The 20757-nt window shown below is 42.4% G+C and overlaps 1 long non-coding RNA gene across 1 annotated transcript; it reads right to left on the reverse strand.

The window, feature by feature from the left end:
- Positions 1-135: 135 nt before the first annotated feature.
- Positions 136-6224, reverse strand: LOC138363085 (uncharacterized). Its single transcript, XR_011228024.1, has 2 exons — positions 2298-6224; positions 136-2039 (listed from the first exon to the last, which is right to left on the reverse strand). It is a non-coding gene; the product is annotated as an uncharacterized lncRNA (long non-coding RNA).
- Between the last annotated feature and the right edge of the window lie 14533 nt (positions 6225-20757).

The raw sequence follows: 20757 nt of genomic DNA on the forward strand, positions 1-20757 counted from the left end.
GATATGGATAGATGAGGGAGTAATAGAGAGTCACTAGGGCAGGGCGGGGTACATAATATCTGATCTTAGAAAGAATGCCAACAGTTTTTGAAACTTTTTTTTATTTTCTGACCAGGGGGAGAAAGATACTGGCAGTATGGGGCGTTAAAGTTTATTGAAGATTAAATTCTGCAGAACATGTAAATATATAAAGTTCACATAAAGTAAGTAATTATATAAAGTTTATATTAAACACGGTTTATATTATAGACTTAACAAAGTTGATATTATATAAAACTTAATAATGAACATGTAAATATACAAAGTTTCAAATATAATTTAAGGAATATATAACGTTTATATTAAAATATATAAAGTAAATATATAAAGTAAATATATAAAGTAAGAATTAACAGTAACAATTCCAAGGACTAGATTTAACTTAAAAGGTACACCCGTAGTAAGTATGAGACCTTAGCCTATAGTGACATGGAAACTAATTCTGCAGAAACCTAAAGGTTAACTGGTACTAGAATTAAGGCCGAGTGCAAATGTGTAGTAATTATATAACACTAGGATATAACAGGCAGGACACAAAGAATAACTAATAAGTGAGAGACCACATAACACGTAATGTACCCGGCCAAGAGGCCGTAAAAGACCTAATGGATAAGGAGAAGGGGGTGTGACTACAAGTAGGGCTTACTAGCACCTAGACTGGGCAAAGTATTAGCTGCGGACAGCGGGACACTTGGGGACCGGCGCTGCACCCCCCTTCCCACATGCAGTGGGGAGACAATCGGGACAACTGTGCAAAGCATGACGGGGGTACAAAAGCAGCCGCTTGCAAAGGGGGGGAGGGTGGGGTTTTGCGAGGGCAGCGGCGAGGGCAGGCGGAGTGAGGCGGAGCCCTATTGTGCGCCCGTATTTATACGACCCCAAACTGCCCGCGCAACGCCGCGGGACGCGCTGCGCAATTGTTTCTTTCTCCCCCGCCAGAAACATCCCCGCTTGTGATGCAAGCAGTGACCATTTTCTGACCAGGGGGAGAAAGATACTGGCAGTATGGGGCGTTAAAGTTTATTGAAGATTAAATTCTGCAGAACATGTAAATATATAAAGTTCACATAAAGTAAGTAATTATATAAAGTTTATATTAAACACGGTTTATATTATAGACTTAACAAAGTTGATATTATATAAAACTTAATAATGAACATGTAAATATACAAAGTTTCAAATATAATTTAAGGAATATATAACGTTTATATTAAAATATATAAAGTAAATATATAAAGTAAATATATAAAGTAAGAATTAACAGTAACAATTCCAAGGACTAGATTTAACTTAAAAGGTACACCCGTAGTAAGTATGAGACCTTAGCCTATAGTGACATGGAAACTAATTCTGCAGAAACCTAAAGGTTAACTGGTACTAGAATTAAGGCCGAGTGCAAATGTGTAGTAATTATATAACACTAGGATATAACAGGCAGGACACAAAGAATAACTAATAAGTGAGAGACCACATAACACGTAATGTACCCGGCCAAGAGGCCGTAAAAGACCTAATGGATAAGGAGAAGGGGGTGTGACTACAAGTAGGGCTTACTAGCACCTAGACTGGGCAAAGTATTAGCTGCGGACAGCGGGACACTTGGGGACCGGCGCTGCACCCCCACCGCAGGCCAGCGGCCGGACCCCCCCCCGAAGGGCGAGTGCCAGCTGGCCGCGTGAGGCACTCCATGTAGCAGAGCAACAACGTCCCGTCTGACGTAGGATGTGAGCACTATACTCTTCCGCCTGCCGTTTGCCATTATTTCTGATGTGGCGAGCCCGTCCCGAGACAGCTGGGTGCGGAGCGTAGTCATCTGAAGTCAAGCCTAGCGCCGAGAGGGCAGCGCGTAGGATCCTGGAGAAATCTCGCCTGGTGACAGGAGCGCTTGTAGGATCTGTGCTTGTAGGATCCGAAGAGTGTTGATTCCTGACCATGTAAGCGATACCTGGTCCAGTCGGAGCGTGCGTCGATTTTTTGTCGCGTAGCTCACCTCCCCCGGGCTGAAAGATATAAGGCAGTAAGGGTGGGCAGAAGCGGCGTGCAGTGATATCGTGACAGGCAAGAGCACAGACGAGAGGGAAACCCTAGCTGAATCAATACGGAGACGAAAAACGGGGGAGGGAGCCCGGCAGCAGGAATTAAGAGAAACCTTAATTAACAATCCTGGATGAATAAAGAGCATCCGAATAATTATACTGTAGCAATGAAGGGGGGCTAACAAATCTAAGAATCTTCCAGCAAACGGAATGGGGAAGTACCTTTGCTAAGAGCAAAGGTGGGAGAAAACCGGGAGGAGAACAGCAAGGAGGCACAAAGCAACTATAACAGGGTAAGACGAAACACTATAAATCTTGAATATAAACAATACATATACCAAGAAAGGGTATAACAACTAAGCAACATATACATAAACAATAAAATGGAATAAGAACCAATTCTTAAAGCCAAATCTATAACATGCTTGTGTCCTAATCGGATGTAGAATGTGAGCGGGGAACATTACCCTTGGTCTCTATCCCATCTCTGCCTCCAGACGGGTGATTGGGCTGGATAGAAGCCAAGGAGTCTGCCTTGAGTGGCCGCTGAGTGTAGTCTTGTGTTGTCAATGAGCGTCTGCGAGCCGCAGCTAGTACGCCGTGAACTTCGGCAACATCTTTAGAACAGGAGCAAAGTGAAATCGACGGCAGGGAGCTGCCATTCAGTAACTGTAATAAGGATAATAATAAGAATACAATGTCGTAAATAATCGTACAATGAAGAATACAATGTAATATCGTAAATAACAGATGACGGCAAGTGCCGCAGAATGGAAGAAATTAAGAAAGCAACGCCAAACCATAATAACAATTTATATTTTAATAAAATAATACTGGAATGACAGTAACGGTACGGAATAATATTAATACTGCCATATAGCCCAGCAAATAAAGAGAAGATAATAGTATTAACGTAGGCCCTGGGCGGCTGCATCCCGGCACCGCTGCGTGCGTTGATGGTGATCAGAGGAATATCCGTCTCGCGTTCTCTTCCTCGCCGCAGTAGGGTGTGAAGGGGGGGGGGGGTTCCGGCTTGTCGTGGCTGCGAATAAAGGGAACAGAAGAAACCGGCAGTGAGCGCCAAGCGGGCAGAGCGCAGTGGAAGGAATAGCGGTTGGAGGTAAGGGGCCCCTAACCTAATGATAGATGAGGTAAAATTAAATAGAATACTAATACGTAGTAGGAAACAACAATGGCGAAGGAACAAGAGTAAAATAGCCCAGAAGGCCGGATGCCAAAGAACGTTAGCGACCTATGGCCAACAGCATGCTGGCTGCGCTGGCCAACCACAAGCTGGCCGACGTCATGCTAACTGACTGGCTTGAGCTTGCCGAAAGGAAGGCCGAATGGCCAGTTTTTTGCCTGACACCGTGCGTGAGGCCATGCTAAACTTCTCGTTAGCATCCGAATGTACCTTAATGTACTGTCGATACGATGAAGAATGGGTGGTCAAACATAATGCACAATAATCAGAATATATAAAGAGGGAAACGAGTGTAATAGGACGAAATAACCGGAGGAAAAAAAAAATTGTGGGGGGGGGGGCCCCACCCGAATGCACTGCAACTAGCGTACCTTAGCTGAAATTAACTTAAAGGCAGAGAGGCAAAGCAATAGATTAATACAAATCCTAATTGATAGTCCCTTAATAACAAATTGAACGTGAAACATAAACAAAGAGTAAATTGCGGGAGAAAAATTTGCCGTAATAAATACAAATCAAATTGCGAGTCCAACAATAACAGATTTAACAGACACGCAGACGTAGGAGGAACCAAGGGGACGTTTCCCACAGGCGAGCCCGCACGGCTGGGGGGGGGGGCGGAAATGACAGAGGGCCGAAGAAAAGATAACGTCGCCGAGGCGCGCTGGACGGCACACAACCCGGTCTGAGAAAGGACATAGGCCCAAAAGCGAGAGGCGATAACGTAGAATGGGGTGGAAGAATGCGGAAGTAAGCGGGCGAGACCGAGTAAACAGGGAGCCAGGGGGGTGGGGCGGGGCAACCGATAAGCCGCGGCTCGCGCACCGCTAGCCATACCTAAACATACCTAGACAGGAAGGGGAGAAGCATAAAGGTAGCCCAGCAAAAGACTAGTAATTAGTAATTAGTAACTCTGCGAATAGCACATCCTGGCTGACTTAATAATTTACTTAGTAACTCTGCAAATAGCACATCCTGGCTGACTTTACTTAATAATTTACTTAGTAACTCTGCAAATAGCACATCCTGGCTGACTTTACTTAATAATTTACTTAGGAACTCTGCAAATAGCACATCCTGGGTGACTTTACTTAATAATTTACTTAGTAACTCTGCAAATAGCACATCCTGGCTGACTTTACGTAATAATTTACTTAGTAACTCTGCAAATAGCACATCCTGGCTGACTTTACTTAATAATTTACTTAGTAACTCTGCAAATAGCACATCCTGGCTGACTACTTAATAATTACATAGTAACTCTGCAAATAGCACATCCTGGCTGACATTACTTAATGACGTAAGGCAAGGAAAATGAACAAACATACTGAACACAGCAACGCAAAAAATAAACAAGCGACATGAGCAAAGCATCAACTGTCGGAGTAAATTAAGGTAGGCTGTTTGGGAAAAGGAATCCGTGGTAATCTGAAAGCAGGGGGCATGTTAGTGCTGAAATGTAGAACGTAATTAAGAGGAAGGGCAGGGCATGTCGCGAGATGTCTGCCAGTACAAAATAAGAAACCTTCCATATAAGCGTATAAAATCTAATTTACATTGTCTTAGGAAGGCAAAGAACGGGATATCATTACATATACGACGTTCCCGACGACGCTTCGACGCCGCCATCTGCTGGAGTGTACCGTGCCCCAGGCAACGTGGGGGCCACCCCCCTGTCCAGGTCACCTGAATAGGGGCAAGTCATGGCACGTGATGTCTGCAGGTACAAAATAAGGGGATACAATCGGCGTGCATATATAACCATTTTTCATTAAGAGAACGGGGGTGAAGCATAACATAAATAGAACCAAATAAGTAACGTGAATAAACTGCAAGAGCCAAGCGTAAATACTGTAACCACTGAGGAAACTAAACTGCAAAGCTAAGCATGAACTACTGTAACTACCGATGAAACTAGGCAAAAATGCAGGGCCAGGAGACGTGAAGCTAAAATAAGGGCCCGCGAATACTGCAAATAGCACATCCTGTCTGACTTTACTTAATAATACTTAGGAACTCTGCAAATAGCACATCCTGGCTGACTTTACTTAATAATTTACTTAGTAACTCTGCAACTAGCACTGCCTGTCTGACTTTACTTAATAAATTACTTGGTAACTCTGCAAATAGCACATCCTGGCTGTCTTTACTTAATGACGTAAGGCAGGGTAAAAGTGGGCGAGCATACTGGACACAGCGACGCAAAAATAAACATGCGACATGAGCAACGCATCAACTGTCGGAGTAAATTTATTTATTTTATTTATTTAACGTAAGCTAAATAACGTAACGCTAAATGTAACAAATCGCCCTATAGTAAACAAACAAAATGTTTTTATAACAAACATAAAGGATGCACGACACAAGTGTAACCAAATGAGTAACAGGGATGAATAGTGGTGAATGGGACATTTTGCCCTATAATAAATAGAAACATACTTAATGACAACCATAAATGAAGCACAGCACAAATGTTAGCAAATAAGTAAGATGTATTAAATTGTGGTAGGCTAAATGGAACAATCGCCCTAGAATAAATAAAACCAATTTTACATTAAGCAACGGAGGAAAGCATAACATAAATAACCATAGAAGTGACGTGAATAAACTGCAATAGCCAAGCATAAACTACTGTAACTACCTATGACTCTAGGCAAATTGCAGGGCCAGGAGACGTGAAGCTAAAATAAGGGCCCGCGAAACTGCAAATAGCACAGCCTGTCTGACTTTACTTAATAATTCTAGGAACTCTGCAAAACACATCCTGGCTGACTTTACTTAATAATTTCTTAGTAACTCTGCAACGAGCACTGCCTGGCTGACTTCACTTAATAATTTACTTAGTAATTCTGCAAATAGCACATCCTGGCTGACTTTACTTAATGAGGAAGGCAGGGTAACATAGGCAAGCATACTGAACACAGCAACGTACAAATAAACGTGCGACAAGCAACTCATCAACTGTCGGGGTAAATTAAGGAGGCTGGTTGGGAAAGAGAGCGAGGTAACCTGGAACAGGAGGCATGTTAGCGCTGAAATGTAGAACATAATTATGAAAAGGGCAGGCATGTCACGTGGTATCTGCAAGTACAAAATAAGGGTATACAATCGGCGTGGAATATAGCCATGTTACATTAAGAGAACGGAGGAGATGCATAACATAAATATAACCAAATAAGCGACGTGAATAAACTGCAAGGGCCCAGCGAAAGTACTGTAACTACTGAGGAAACTAGGCAAAATGCAGGGCCAGGGAACGTAAAGCAAATTAAGGGCCCGCAAATACTGCAAATAGGACGTCCTGTCTGACTTTACTTAGTAAATTACTTATAACTCTGCAAATAGGACATCCTGGCGACTTTACTTAATGACGTAAGACAAGGAAAAGTGAACAAGCAAACTGTGACACAGCGGACGCGAAGATTGAACGTACGACATGCACAAGGCTACGAATGCCTGAGTAAAATTAGGCTGGGGCAAAGTGAATCCGAGGTGATCTGAAAGCAGAGGCATGTCGGTGCTGAAATGTGGAACATAAATATGAATAAGGGCAAGGCATGTCGCGAGAAGTCTGCTAGTACAAGATAAGAAACCTTCCAAATTTTTTCTCACACCAAGTGTGAGAAAGACATAATTTACAGTGTCTTAAGGAGGCAAAGAATGGGGATCATTAAATATACGACGTTCCCGACGACGCTTCGACGCCGCCATCTGCTGGAGGATACCGTGCCCCGGGCAACATGGGGGCCACCCCCCTGTCCAGGGCACGGCCCCTGGAACTGGACGCCGAGGACTTAACGAACATAACGAAGTCATCCTGGATTGCCGGCTTTAACGCCGAACCCAGGGCCTGTGGTGCGTACCCGTAGACGTAAACCTGCCATCGTCGTCGAGCTGATCTCGGGTCCTTGCTCCAACGCCGGCGTCTCCCTCCGACGAAGAAGAACAACAGACGACACAGGCGAACGGGCAGGCAGACGAACGCTGAACTTACGACGTAGGAGGAATCCCTGCTACACCGGACGGGCAGGGCGCTTAAGACAAACACACCAGGCTACACCGGCCAGGCGGGAGCGCCTGGGAACCAACTTGCCGGCAACACCGGCCAGACGGAGGACATGTGGGAACGGTCCTGGCTACCCCCCAGGCAAGCAGGGCACGTGCCTGAGGGCCTGGACGGCGGAAAGCTTGAAATAACACACCGGGCAACACCGGCCAGACGTACGTCTGGGGACTACATGCCGGACTTACACCGGCCGACGGACGTCTGGGGACATCTTGATCGGCGCCACTCGGGGAAGACGTACCTGGGGACTCCGGGACACCGAAGGGCCTGGGGCTAACACCCCGGGCAACACGGCCGGGCGGGACGTCAGAGGGCGACGTGCCTAGCAGAGAGCACACCACACACGGCAAGGACCCCGTGGCCTACCAACCACGCTACCAACCATACTGTATATTATACAGTATACAGTTATATTATACTATTATACCATTGTAGTATTGTATTATATATTAATACATATTATATTATACCGGCCGACGGACGTCTGGGGACATCTTGATCGGCGCCACTCTGGGGAAGACTTACTTGGGGACTCCGGGACACCGGAGGGCCTGGGGCTAACACCCCGGGCAACACGGCCGGGCGAGACGTCCGAGGGCGACGTGCCTAACAAGAGCACACCACACACGGCAAGGACCCCGTGGCCTACCAACCACGCGCTGCCACACGGCATGCTCAGGGCCTAGACGAAAAGGGGGAGGGGGGGGGCGCACACAGGGCGGCCGTACGGGCGCAAGGCAGCCCGAGCCCCGACATGGGAAGCCGTGGCGCAAAGCCACGTGGATTAGCACCCAAAAGGGAACAGGAAGGGCGGGACACAGCCCAACCGTGCGCGCCACGGAACGCCGTGCCACGTGGCAGCACGACCAGGCGTGTGCCCCGTAGCAGGCCCGGGCGGAGGGCCGGACCTGGCCACGAGTCGTCGCCAGGGGCAACGACTGTCCGCTCAGGGAGACCCGACCCCTGGGGACATCCCAGGGAAGCCGGCAGACCGGCAACAGGGAACACCCGAGGGAAACAGGAAGGACGCAGAAGCACGCCCTGCCGGCCAGGCACGTGACGGCCCGGCAAGGCATACATGGGCCCCAAGGCGGGGCCCGCCATAGGGCCGCCCACGCCTGGCCACGTGCCGCCGCCGCCGAGAACATGCGCCCCGGGCGTAGGACCGAACCTGGCCACAATCCGTCGCCGACGGCGACACATGTCCTCGGACAAGGCGAAACCTGGCCCCCTGGGACACCCAGGGAACCCGGCGGGCCGGCGGCAGGGAGCCCCGAAGGAAAGGCGGGAAGGACGCCGAGGCACGCCCAGACACGTGGTCGATGGCGGCGAGGGAAAGGGCCCCAAGGCAGAGCACAAAGGGCGTAGGGCCCACCACGCCTGGCCACATGGCGACGCCGGCAAGGGCACGCCTGGCCGCCGACGGGGGGCCCCGGGCAGGGCGCGCGCCTAGGCACGCCGCGCTGCGGGGCCCCTTGGACACGGACGGGCACGGCTGGACGGGGCCCCACATGAGAGGAGACCAAACGCAGGCCACTAGGGACGCGGCCCGGGGCACGCCGACCCTAAGCCAGCCACGCGACCAGCACGGCACGGGGGCGCCCGGCACAGGCCCAAGGAGGGCGCCCCAGCTCTCCGGGAGCAACAGCAGAGAGCCCAAAGGACTAACTAAGACTCGTTACAAGTATCTCTGGGAATTCTCATTATCTGCCGATGTAGACCAGGGGCCGGATTCAGGAAGGTACTTACGAAGGTTTTTCCTCTTAGCTAAGAGCGTTTTCCGTCTTAGCGCCTTCGTGGCGGCTACGTCCGTATTCAATTAACTACCCTAAGTGGAAAAATCTTCGTAAGTTCATTCCGGGATTTAAGTGTGGTTTCGACCACTCGTAGCTTTACGTAAACTGGATATAAGTCATTTTTTCTCTACTACATAACACTGGGATCGATTTATGATATTGGAACATGACCAAAATATTATAGCTGGTGAATCTAGTGAAGAGTAATCCTTCGTGTTAGTTATATATGCATTCTCTGCTTGAAACTTGAAGTAAATATGTGTTTGATGATAGTAGAATTAGTTTTATAATAGCAAGATATTATACCAGTAGTTATTAAGTAAATAAACACTGGTGAACATGAAATATGAGAGAAGGTGATGAGCCCTGCCTGATGGGATCATTTACTATCACCAAATGCCCCTGTTCACCTAGTAGTAAGGGTGTACCTTAGCTATACATACCCATTTCTAATTTATTTAGTTTGGTTTTATTTTGAAATTAAATCTGGGTGAGACATAAAATAAAAATATGCTGCACAAATGATGTTAGGTAAGGAAAAGGGTAAAAATGTCAAAAACTTTATTCATTGAATACTTAAAGCTATAATTATTACTATATAGACTACTAAAAAAGAGAGAGGGAAGTAGGGGTCCAAGACCTCTTCTTGTTATACAATTTGGGTGTGGAACAAGTAATTATCAAAAGAAGGCACCATGCCGGGAAGGCTATGTAGCAGTAAGGCAGTGAGGTGAGGCAGCTACTTATTTGAGAAATGCTTATTTTATTTACCTTATAAGCTGAGGCAACTTATTTTATTTGAGGAATACTCAGCTGATTCCTCTACATTTAGCATGGAAGAAATTTGTGTCCAAGACCTCTTCCTGTTACTCAATTTGGCTGTGTGTAACCAAACTAGAAGTGCTCTACAAATCAAGGGACCCAGAATGTGGAATGACCTCCCGAATCATGTCAAAGGCTGTACCTCTCTCAACCAGTTTAAGAGTTAAACCAAGTACTGCCTAATTAACTCCATGTAACCTAACTTACCTCCTAAATGTCAACCCATGTCTTGCTATTTTTTAAACAACGCTCTTCACCAACATGTGCAATTGCTGATTTATGCTATGTTAACCCCCTTTTTGTATTTTTTATTCCTTCTTTCAACACAATTTATACCTAATCTCGATTGCTATTAAGTTTTAGTCTGTGTTTTTTTCCCCCCACACCTTGCCCGAAATGCTATGAGTATTAGTGGCTTTAGGTATTGTATGTACTAGCTCTGCCTATAAATCCAACATTATGTTTGTAAATCAACTGTATGTACTTTTCCTGAATAAAATGTATTTATTATTTATTTTTTAATCAGTAAGTATTAAAAGAAGGCACCAAGCTGGGAAGGCTATGTAGCACCATTGTGTGTAACAATAAACCAAATTTTTTTTAACAAATAATGCACCTGTATGGGAAAACAAATCCTGTCAGCTGTAAAAATATTGATGCAGTTATTTAAATGAAAAATAGAATGAAAGAAATATTACTGGTTTATTTTTATCCTATCTTTTTGTACTGTACAGTATATCCAAGGAAGTGAAAAATTAAGACATAATGCACAATTTAATGAATGATTAGCATGGATTAGCAGTTCAAAAGAAATATGACTTGTATTACATATCAACATGAGATCTTAATGATCCATGGTCAACATGATTTAATAAGGATAATACAGTACTGTATTTGTAATAATACAAACTATAATTTAAAATCTTTATTACTGATTTTTTTTATTAAGAAGATTATGTATACACAGCAATGTGCTGCTACCCTATTCTATATTTTTTTTTTTTTTTTTTTTTTTTTTTTTTTTTTTTTTTTTTTTTTTTTTTTTTTGAGATATATACAAGAGTTGTTACATTCTTGTACAGCCACTAGTACGCGTAGCATTTCGGGCAGGTCCCTGGAATACGATCCCCTGCCGCGAAGAATCGTTTTTTCATCCAAGTACACATTTTACTGTTGCGTTAAACAGAGGCTACAGTTAAGGAATTGCGCCCAGTAAATCCTCCCCGGCCAGGATACGAACCCATGACATAGCGCTCGCGGAACGCCAGGCGAGTGTCTTACCACTATACCACGGAGACTGTGAGATATGGAATATTACACAGTGTAGATAAAAAACTAGCTATAAGTTTATCTAATACTCCCATCTCACAGGATGGTTAGACATACTGTACATGGAATCAATTTAGAAAATACCAGCCTCAATACAAAAAACAAATCAACTCTGACTAAACAACTCTAAGCAATTTTCACAAGAGGTAAGCACTGAATCATGGAAACATTATATTATAATTACTCTTACCAGTTTCTACAAAACTCCTCTCAAACAATGTATTTTTAAACATGTTTAGGTTTACACAGCAATGTGCTGCTGCCCTATTCTGTATAAAGGACCACACAGTGTAGATCAAAAACCAGCTACAAGCTCACCCAACATCCTCACCTCACAGGATGGCCAGTCATACATGGAATTAGGAGAGAACAAAATACTTAATGCTGATCTATTAGCCTCCACTGGCAAAATCTGGGTGCAGCACAAGAATATCTTCCAATATTCCTGAGTGTGTGAAGTAATTACAGAACTCAAAGTACCTCATACCATTTGGTACGAAGTCACTGATAACAGGACAATCACAGATATAGTGTTGGAGAGTATGTTCTCTCAAGTAGGACTGAAAACAGATGTTTTTTTTTCCACCAAGAGGGCTATAAACCCATGGAACCGCCTACCCGCTGAAGCCGTAAATGCCAAATTCCAGCTAAAAAATAACATTAATTCAATTGGCGGGCCCTTTAACAAGCCGCCGGCTTTCTGTCCTCTTCGAGGTCACTAGATAGTTAGTGGCCATTGGGTAAATTCAGTAAATATATACAATAATTGTCAGCGCATCTTCCGAGCAACATGGACAGCTACACAGTATAAATAAATAAATAAATAAATAAATATGTTTATTCAGGTAAGGTACATACATACAAGTGATGTTACATTAATGGATTGATATATAGATAGAGCTAGTACATACAATGCCTAAAGCCACTATTACGCAATGCGTTTCGGGCAAGAAAAACATTAATATCTAGAACTTAATACTAATTGAGCATAAAGAATAAAAAGTGTTGAAAACAAATACAAATAAAGATAAAAAAAAGGGGGAACATGACTGAAAAAGCAGCACAAATACAATAGGTTGACAAACAGTGTTGATTAAAAAAAAAAATAATAATAATAAAATAACAGACATGGGTTGACAATAAAGGAGTGAGGTGGGTTACAGGGAATTTATTAGGTATTGTTTAGTTTTTATCTTAAACTGGTTGAGAGAGGTACAGTCTTTAACATGGTTGGAGATGGAGAATTCGAATGGAGAGAATTGGAGATGGAGTTGGAGAGTTGGAGAGAGAGAATTGGAGATGGAATTGGAGAGAATTGGAGAATTGGAGAATTGGAGATGGAGAATTCGTATCTCTTAGAATTACGTAGGTAAACAACAAATGTAACATATTTGTTTACAACAATGTCGGTGCTGGCTGTAGAAGTTGAAAAAACATTGTTTTACTTCGAAATATACTAATTTTATAAGAAAATTCGACGTAAATAGGAGGCAGTAGAGCTCCTATAAGCCAGCGCTAAATCTTCAATATGAAGAATGTTGCTGCTCTCTGATTGGCCAAACGAAACACAGTAGTGACCTCTATCGGCTCTCAGGTGAACCAACAATTTTCTTCCTAAGTGGACGTTATTGAATTGCACCTAAGCATCTTCTTAGGGTACACTTAGGAACCTTCGTAGCAAACCCATTTATGAAGAAATACACAGAGCTTCCTGAATCTAGGTCATGGCAAACACGTTCTGCAGAAACCTAATGGCAGATGAAATGTCATTTGAACTAGGTATAACAGTTTCGAGTGCTGCGACGGTCGGGTGGAGTGAGAGAGAGCCCCTCTCTGCCCCGGAATTTATATGACCCCAGACTTCCCGCGCATCTGCGCGGGGCGCACTGCGCAACTGTTTCTTTGTCCCCCCTCTTCAGAAACATCTCCGATTTGTATTTCAAATCAGAGACCATTTTTTTATTTAAAATCTTTTTTGATCCCAGTATTTGTGAAATAGTTCTCCATGTTTTCTTAATGTTGCCCTTTATTTGGGTAAATTTATTTTCGTAGTATTTAATTTTGGTTCTTCTAATTATTTTAGATAGCACTGATGAGTAATTCTTTGAAAATTCTTTGGAGACGATTCCTAACCTATACTTCTTCTCAAGGTCATGTTTTTTATTAGTAGATTTAAGTAGTCCCCTTTGTTAGTCATGGATTGTTTAGCCTCTTAGTAGTCACTTGTTTCGTTAGCATAGGACAGTGGATATTATAAAGGGTGAGAGTTTTTTGAAGAAATGATTGCACTGCTGGGTTGATGTCCCCTATGTTACCTAATTCGGACTCCCGGTCGGTCCGTCGGGTCCGTCTAATTACCACAAGCTACCACAAGCTACACAAGCTTCAGAAAGCTTCCTGGCAATATGTTAGTAATGAATAAATATGATATGTTAAGTTAGGCTGACCTAACCTAACCTAACCTAACCTTACCTAACCTATCCTAACCTAACCTAACCTAACCTAACTTAACTAAACCAAACCTAACCTAACTTAATCAAACTAGAAATGCTCTACAAATCAAGGGGCCCAGAATGTGGAATGACCTTCCCAACTATGTTAAAGACTGTACCTCTCTCAACCAGTTTAAGATAAAAACGAAGCTATACCTAATAAATTCCCTGTAACCTACCTTACCCTTCTATTGTCAACCAATGTCTGTTTTTTTTTAAGAGCGCTGTTTGTCGACATAATTGTATTTGTGCTGCTTTTTCAGCTATGTTTTCATTTCTTGTTTTCATTCTACTCTTTATGCTCAATTAGTATTAAGCTTCTCATTTAAGTTTTTCATGCCCGAAACGCTTTGCGTAATAATGGCTTTAGGCATTGTATGTACTAGCTCTACCTATAAGTCAACCAATCTTTGTAAAAATTTCTTGTATGTATGTACCTTACCTAAATAAACATTTATTTATTTATTTATTTATTTATTTATAACCGAAGCTTGGATCGTCGACTTGATTTGGCGTCACCAGCTTTTTATTTTCGTCTAATTTCTTTATAAAAAGATACTTTTTTCAGATTAAAATTATGTTTTTTTGTGTTGTACATTCAGCACCAACATTATAATGATTAAATATATCATATTTATTTATTACTAACGTATTGCCAGGAAGCTTTCTGAAGCTTGTGTAGCTTGTGGTAATTAGACGGACCGGGTCCGTCTAATTACCAATAACGCTGGTCAGCTTTCAGCCTCTGATTCTGCTATTGAGTTCAATAGGTTCTTCTCTTCCATTGGGTCATCCCTTGCAAATGATATTCCATCTTCCTGTACTGATGTTAAGGACTATCTTACAGGTAACTATCCACAGTCTCTGTACCTAAAGCCTACTAGTTCCACTGATGTCAATGAAATAATCCTTTCCCTTAAAACCAAGTCTAGTGCCCTCTAGGAGATACCAACTTTAATTTACAAAAAAGCCTCCAGATCTCTAGCCCCTGCTATTGCATTGCTCTTCAACAAGTCACTTGAACTCCAAACCTTTCCTGACATTCTAAAAAAAAGCAAGAGTAACCCCTGTCCACAAATGTGGTGATCTCACAAATGTTAACAACTACAGACCTATATCAATCCTGCCTAACTTGTCTAAAATATTCGAAAAACTAATCTACAAGCAGCTTTACTCTTTCTAGCCAAACACAATATACTTAGCTCTTGTCAATATGGCTTCAGACCCCAAAAAAGCACTAACGATGCACTTATTAGTATGATTAACTTAATTCACGCAGCTCTTGATAAAAATGAGTTTCCTGTTGGGTTATTTGTGGACCTGCGTAAGGCTTTTGACACTGTCAACCATCAAAACCTTCTTCTTAAATTACATCATTATGGAGTCAGAGGACACTCCCTGCAATACCTCAAATCTTATCTTACTGACAGGCTCCAGTATGTTTCTGTGAATAATACAATTTCTCCCACCCTACCCATCAACATTGGTGTTCCTCAGGGCAGCATACTTGGCCCTCTCCTCTTTCTCATCTACATTAATGACCTTCCAAATGCCTCCCAACACCTCAAACCAATTCTATTTGCTGACAACACAACCTTCATTTACTCCAGTCCTGACCCCCTTGCTCTAAATGCCACAGTAAATACTGAGCTAGAGAAAGTCCATCTTTGGCTAACCGCCAACAAACTCACCCTTAACATTGACAAAACGTTTTATATTCTGTTTGGCAATAAATCCTCTAATCAGATAAATCTCAAAATAAACAATACCCAAATTTGTAACAAATTAGATGGCAAATTCCTTGGTGTTCTCATCGACCACAAGCTGAATTTCCAGGGTCACATTCTAAATATATCAAAAAAAGTTTCAAAAACTGTTGGCATTCTTTCTAAGATCAGATATTATGTACCCCGCCCTGCTCTATTACTCCCTCATCTATCCATACCTCAACTATGGTATTTGTGCTTGGGGTTCTACTACCCAAAATCATTTACGTCCTCTTATTACCCAACACAAAGCTGCTATTAGGACAATATCCAACTCTGGCCCCAGACATCACTCGGTACCCTTACTCAAATCTCTGAATATGTTAGATATTAAGTCACTGCACATTCTCTCTTGTGTATTATACATATATAAAACGCTGAACTGTAATGCCAATCCTGACCTCAAAAGCTTCATTGAAGGTTGTAACAGAACCCATGAGCATCACACCAGAAATAAATACAGTTTTGATATTCCTAGAGTACGACTTAATCAAACTAGAAATGCTCTACAAATCAAGGAACCCAGAATGTGGAATGACCTTCCCAACCATGTTAAAGACTGTACCTCTCTCAACCAGTTTAAGATAAAAACTAAACACTACCTAATAAATTCCCTGTAACCTACCTCACTCCTCTATTGTCAACCCATGTCTGTAATTTTTTTTTGTTTAATCAACACTGTTTGTCAACCTATTGTATTTGTGCTGCTTTTTCAGTCATGTTCCCCCCCTTTTTTTTTTATTATCTGTATTTGTATTTGTTCTCAACACTTTTTATTCTTTATGCTCAATTAGTATTAAGTTCTAGATATTAATGTTTTCTTGCCCGAAACGCATTGCGTAATAGTGGCTTTAGGCATTGTATGTACTAGCTCTATCTATATGTCAATCCATTAATGTAACATCACTTGTATGTAAGTATGTACCTTACCTGAATAAACATATTTATTATTTTATTATTTTATTAATTACCGCAAGCTACCACAAGCTACACAAGCTTCACAAAGCTTCCTGGCAATATGTTAGTAATGAATAAATATGATATATTTACTCATTATAATGTTGGAAAAAAAAAATTATTGTAATCTGAAAAAGTATCTTTTTATAAAGAAATTAGACGAAAATAAAGAGCTTAGGTTAAGTTAGGTTTAATTTGGTTAAGTTAGGTTAGGTTAGGTTAGGATAGGATAGGTTAGGTTAGGTTAGGTCAGCCTAACCTAACATATCATATTTATTATGATACTAACGTATCATAATATTTATTATGATACTAACGTATCATACTAACGTATTGCCAGGAAGCTTTGTAAAGCTTGTGGTAGCTTGTGGTAATTAGACGGACCCCTCCCGGTTGATATTAGCAGCAGCTACAAAATTGTCTACAGAAGTTTGATTGTGCAGCATAAAGCTTATATTTCTTGTATCTAGAGGTGGTTTGTTAATGTTTGGTTAGGAGAAATGTGGGGTAATGGTCAGTGGTTCTATCAATGATTATCCCTGAAGTAACAGGAGAGGTTATGTTAGTCCAGATATGGTCATGAGCCGTGGCAGTACTATCAAAGTCAAAATTCAAATGTTTATTCAGGTAAAGTACATACATACAAGGGGTGATACAAATATTGATGAATTTATAGATAGAGCTAGTACATACAATGCTTAAAGCCACTATTACACAAAGCGTTTTGGGCAGGAAAAACACTAAAATTAAAACTTAATACTAATTGAGATTAAAGTATAAAATGTGTTGAGAAAAAAAAAAAAAAAAAAGGGGGAACATGGCAGATAAACAGCAAAATTACAATTTGGTCGACAAACAGCATTGTTTAAAATAACAGACATGGGTTGACATTATAGGGGTAAGGTAGGTTATTTATTTATTTATTTATTTATTTATTTATTTATTTTATTTATTTATTTATTTACAAGAAGGTACATTGGGATTGTGAGGATACATAGCATAGTAATAACATTCTTGTAAAGCCATTAGTACGCGCAGCGTTTCGGGCAGGTCCTTAATCTAAGAAACTTATAAGTAGGTAAATACTTGCAAAATTTATTAAAATGATAACAGTTACATAGCATGAAAAAAATAAAAGATGAGAGAAAAATTGTAGGTATATTAAAGCACATAGGTAGCTCAGAATGATTGCAATGACAGCTTGAATGGTAGTTTAACAAAACTTAGTAGGCACAATACAGCATATGGCTAGCACATAAAAGAAGACAGCAATGAACACAATGATAAAGTTGTTTGGATTAAGTACATAAAGATTGGGAGATTGGGTAACACTATATAGATACAGAGCAAATTTAAAAACTTAGTGTAGGAAACTACGAAGATGAAATTAGGTACTTTTTGGTTTTGTTTTTAAATGAGGCAAAAGTTTGACAGCTTTTCAATTCATTAGGGAGTGAGTTCCATAGACTAGGTCCCTTAATTTGCATAGAGTGTTTACACAGATTAAGATTGACCCTGGGGATATCAAAGAGATATTTATTTCTGGTGTGGTGATAATGGGTCCTATTACATCTGCCCAGGGAGTTTCAGAGCATGATTTGCATTTAAGAACAGGGTTTTGTAAATGTAGTTGACACAAGAAAATGTGTGGAGGGAGTTCATATTTAGCATGTTAAGGGATTTAAACAAGGGAGCTGAGTGTTGTCTGAAAGCAGAGTTTGTTATTATTCTGATAGCAGATTTTTGCTGGGTGATGATGGCTTGAGGTGGTTTGCAGTAGTAGACCCCCATGCCCAAATACCATAATTAAGATAGGGATAGATTAGTGCATAATATAGTGAGAGGAGAGCAGAGTTAGGAACATAATATCTTATTTTGGAGGGTTACCTTGAGGTTACCTTGAGGTGCTTCCAGGGCTCAGCATCCCCGCGGCCCGGTCGTTGACCAGGCCTCCTGGTTGCTGGACTGATCAACCAGGCTGTTGGACTCTGCTCGCAGCCTGACGTATGAGTCACAGCCTGGTTGATCAGGTATCCTTTGGAGGTGCTTATCCAGTTCTCTCTTGAACACTGTGAGGGGATTGCCAGTTATGCCCCTTATGTGTAGCGGAAGCGAGTTGAACAGTCTCGGGCCTCTGATGTTGATAGAGTTCTCTCTCAGAGTACCTGTTGCACCTCCGCTTTTCAACGGGGGTATTCTGCACATCCTGCCATGTCTTCTGGTCTCATGTGATGTTATTTCTGTGTGCAGGTTTGGGACCAGCCCCTCTAGTGTTTTCCACGTGTAAATTATTATGTATCTCTCCCGCCTGCGCTCAAGGGAATACAGATTTAGGCTCTTTAGTCAGTCCCAATAGTTTAGGTGTTTTACTGAGTGGATTCTAGCAGTAAAGGATCGCTGCACGCTCTCCAGGTCAGCAATTTCTCCAGCTTTGAAAGGGGCTGTCATTGTGCAGCAGTACTCCACTCTAGAGAGCACAAGCGTTTTGAAGTGTCATCATCGGTATAGCATCTGATTCAGATTCAGATTCAGATTCAGATTCAGATGTTTATTCAGGTAAGGTATATACATACAAGTGATGTTACATTAATGGATTGATATATAGATAGAGCTAGTACATACAATGCCTAAAGCCACTATTACGCAATGCGTTTCGGGCAAGAAAAACATTAATATCTAGAACTTAATACTAATTGAGCATAAAGATAAAAGGTGTTGAGAACAAATACAAATAAAGATAAAAAAAAAAAAGGGGTAACATGACTGAAAAAAGCAGCACAAATACAATAGGTTGACAAACAGTGTTGATTAAAGGAGTGAGGTAGATTACAGGGAATTTATTAGGTAGTGTTAGTTTTTATCTTAAACTGGTTGAGAGAGGTACAGTCTTTAACATGGTTGGCAAGGTCATTCCACATTCTGGGCCCCTTGATTTGCAGAGCCAATTTCTAGTTTGATTAAGACGTACTCTAGGAACTCTCTAGTGTGAAAAGTTCTTGTTATCCAACCTGTCATTTTTCTTGCAGTTTGCAGGGTATACTAACTGTTTTAGAGACTTTCTTAGTTATGTGTTGAATGTGGGTGCTGAAGTTGAGTCTCTTGTCTAGGAATAGGCCAAGAATACTAATACTAACTGTTACGGACCCGGATCCAGCGTCCGAGCACGGAGCAGTGACGACCGCGCCATCTGTGGGTCAGCTCCCGAAACCCCCTCCAAATGGACGACGACACCTGGTGAGGACGAGGTGTACTGGCCACGAGGGCCAGTTTCCAGTCCTGTTCAGCTCACAACACAGCCGCTGCTGACCTCTGGTGAGGTGGTGCTCAGACGACAACGCCATCTATGGAGTGGATAGGTGGGCGTTTGGGTCTGAGCCTGTAAGTGAGGTGCTTTAGTGTGTCCCTGTTACTGATGACGTGTCTGATTACAGAGTCGACCTGGGACTGCTGTAATGGAGGTTGGATCAGTCTACCCAAGGCAGCCGTCTCGACACCAAGTGTTTTGCTGCAGCAGTTGTGAGTCGCCTCCCGGATGAACACTGTGGTGTTACCCTGCCTATGAAGTGGCAGTTGAAGGATTGTCATACCCGGGACTGACTGGTGGAGACGCTTAACCACTGGGGTATTGTGGAAAGGAGAGTGATCTGTGGTATCACACGAGGCTCCTGACTAGGGCGCTACCCTAGTATCGCTCTGTGGAGTGGCCTAACCAGCGTTGCTGATTCGGAACCTGCCAGCTATCTGCTGGACTTGTGGTTGACGGCCTCCACGGCGGTGCCCCCAGTGGAACTGTGTTTTGGCTGGCCTTTGGCCGGGGTAGACTCAGCTTCTCGAAGGATTCGTCGTGAGGCCACGAGAGCACCGAGAGCTTGGCACCGAGAAGTTCCAGAGTCTTCAGAAGAAGACAACCGTGTATTATAGTGTTCATATTCCACCCCTCCCCCCCCCCGTGTAATCTTCTATATATATTTATTTGGTGAAGGTGTTAATTATAATATTAAGTGTTTGCCTTTCTTTCCTTCCCCTTTTAATTTACTGGCGTTAGGATCACATCCCTTGAAAGCCACTACGTTGGGCCGGATACCTTCCTCAATAACATCAGAAGTAAGAACCCAGTGCGACCCGAGAGGGCCGTAACACTAACATAGCTTCATTCTCAGATAACCTAAGGAATCTTATCATAAACAACAATCTCAACAAAAGTCTCACTATTCTGGGAGGAAATTTCAGTATTGACCTAGGTCAACAAA

Source organism: Procambarus clarkii, chromosome 10 (assembly GCF_040958095.1).
Source record: "Procambarus clarkii isolate CNS0578487 chromosome 10, FALCON_Pclarkii_2.0, whole genome shotgun sequence".
In the NCBI taxonomy this organism is placed as follows: Eukaryota; Metazoa; Arthropoda; class Malacostraca; order Decapoda; family Cambaridae; genus Procambarus; species Procambarus clarkii.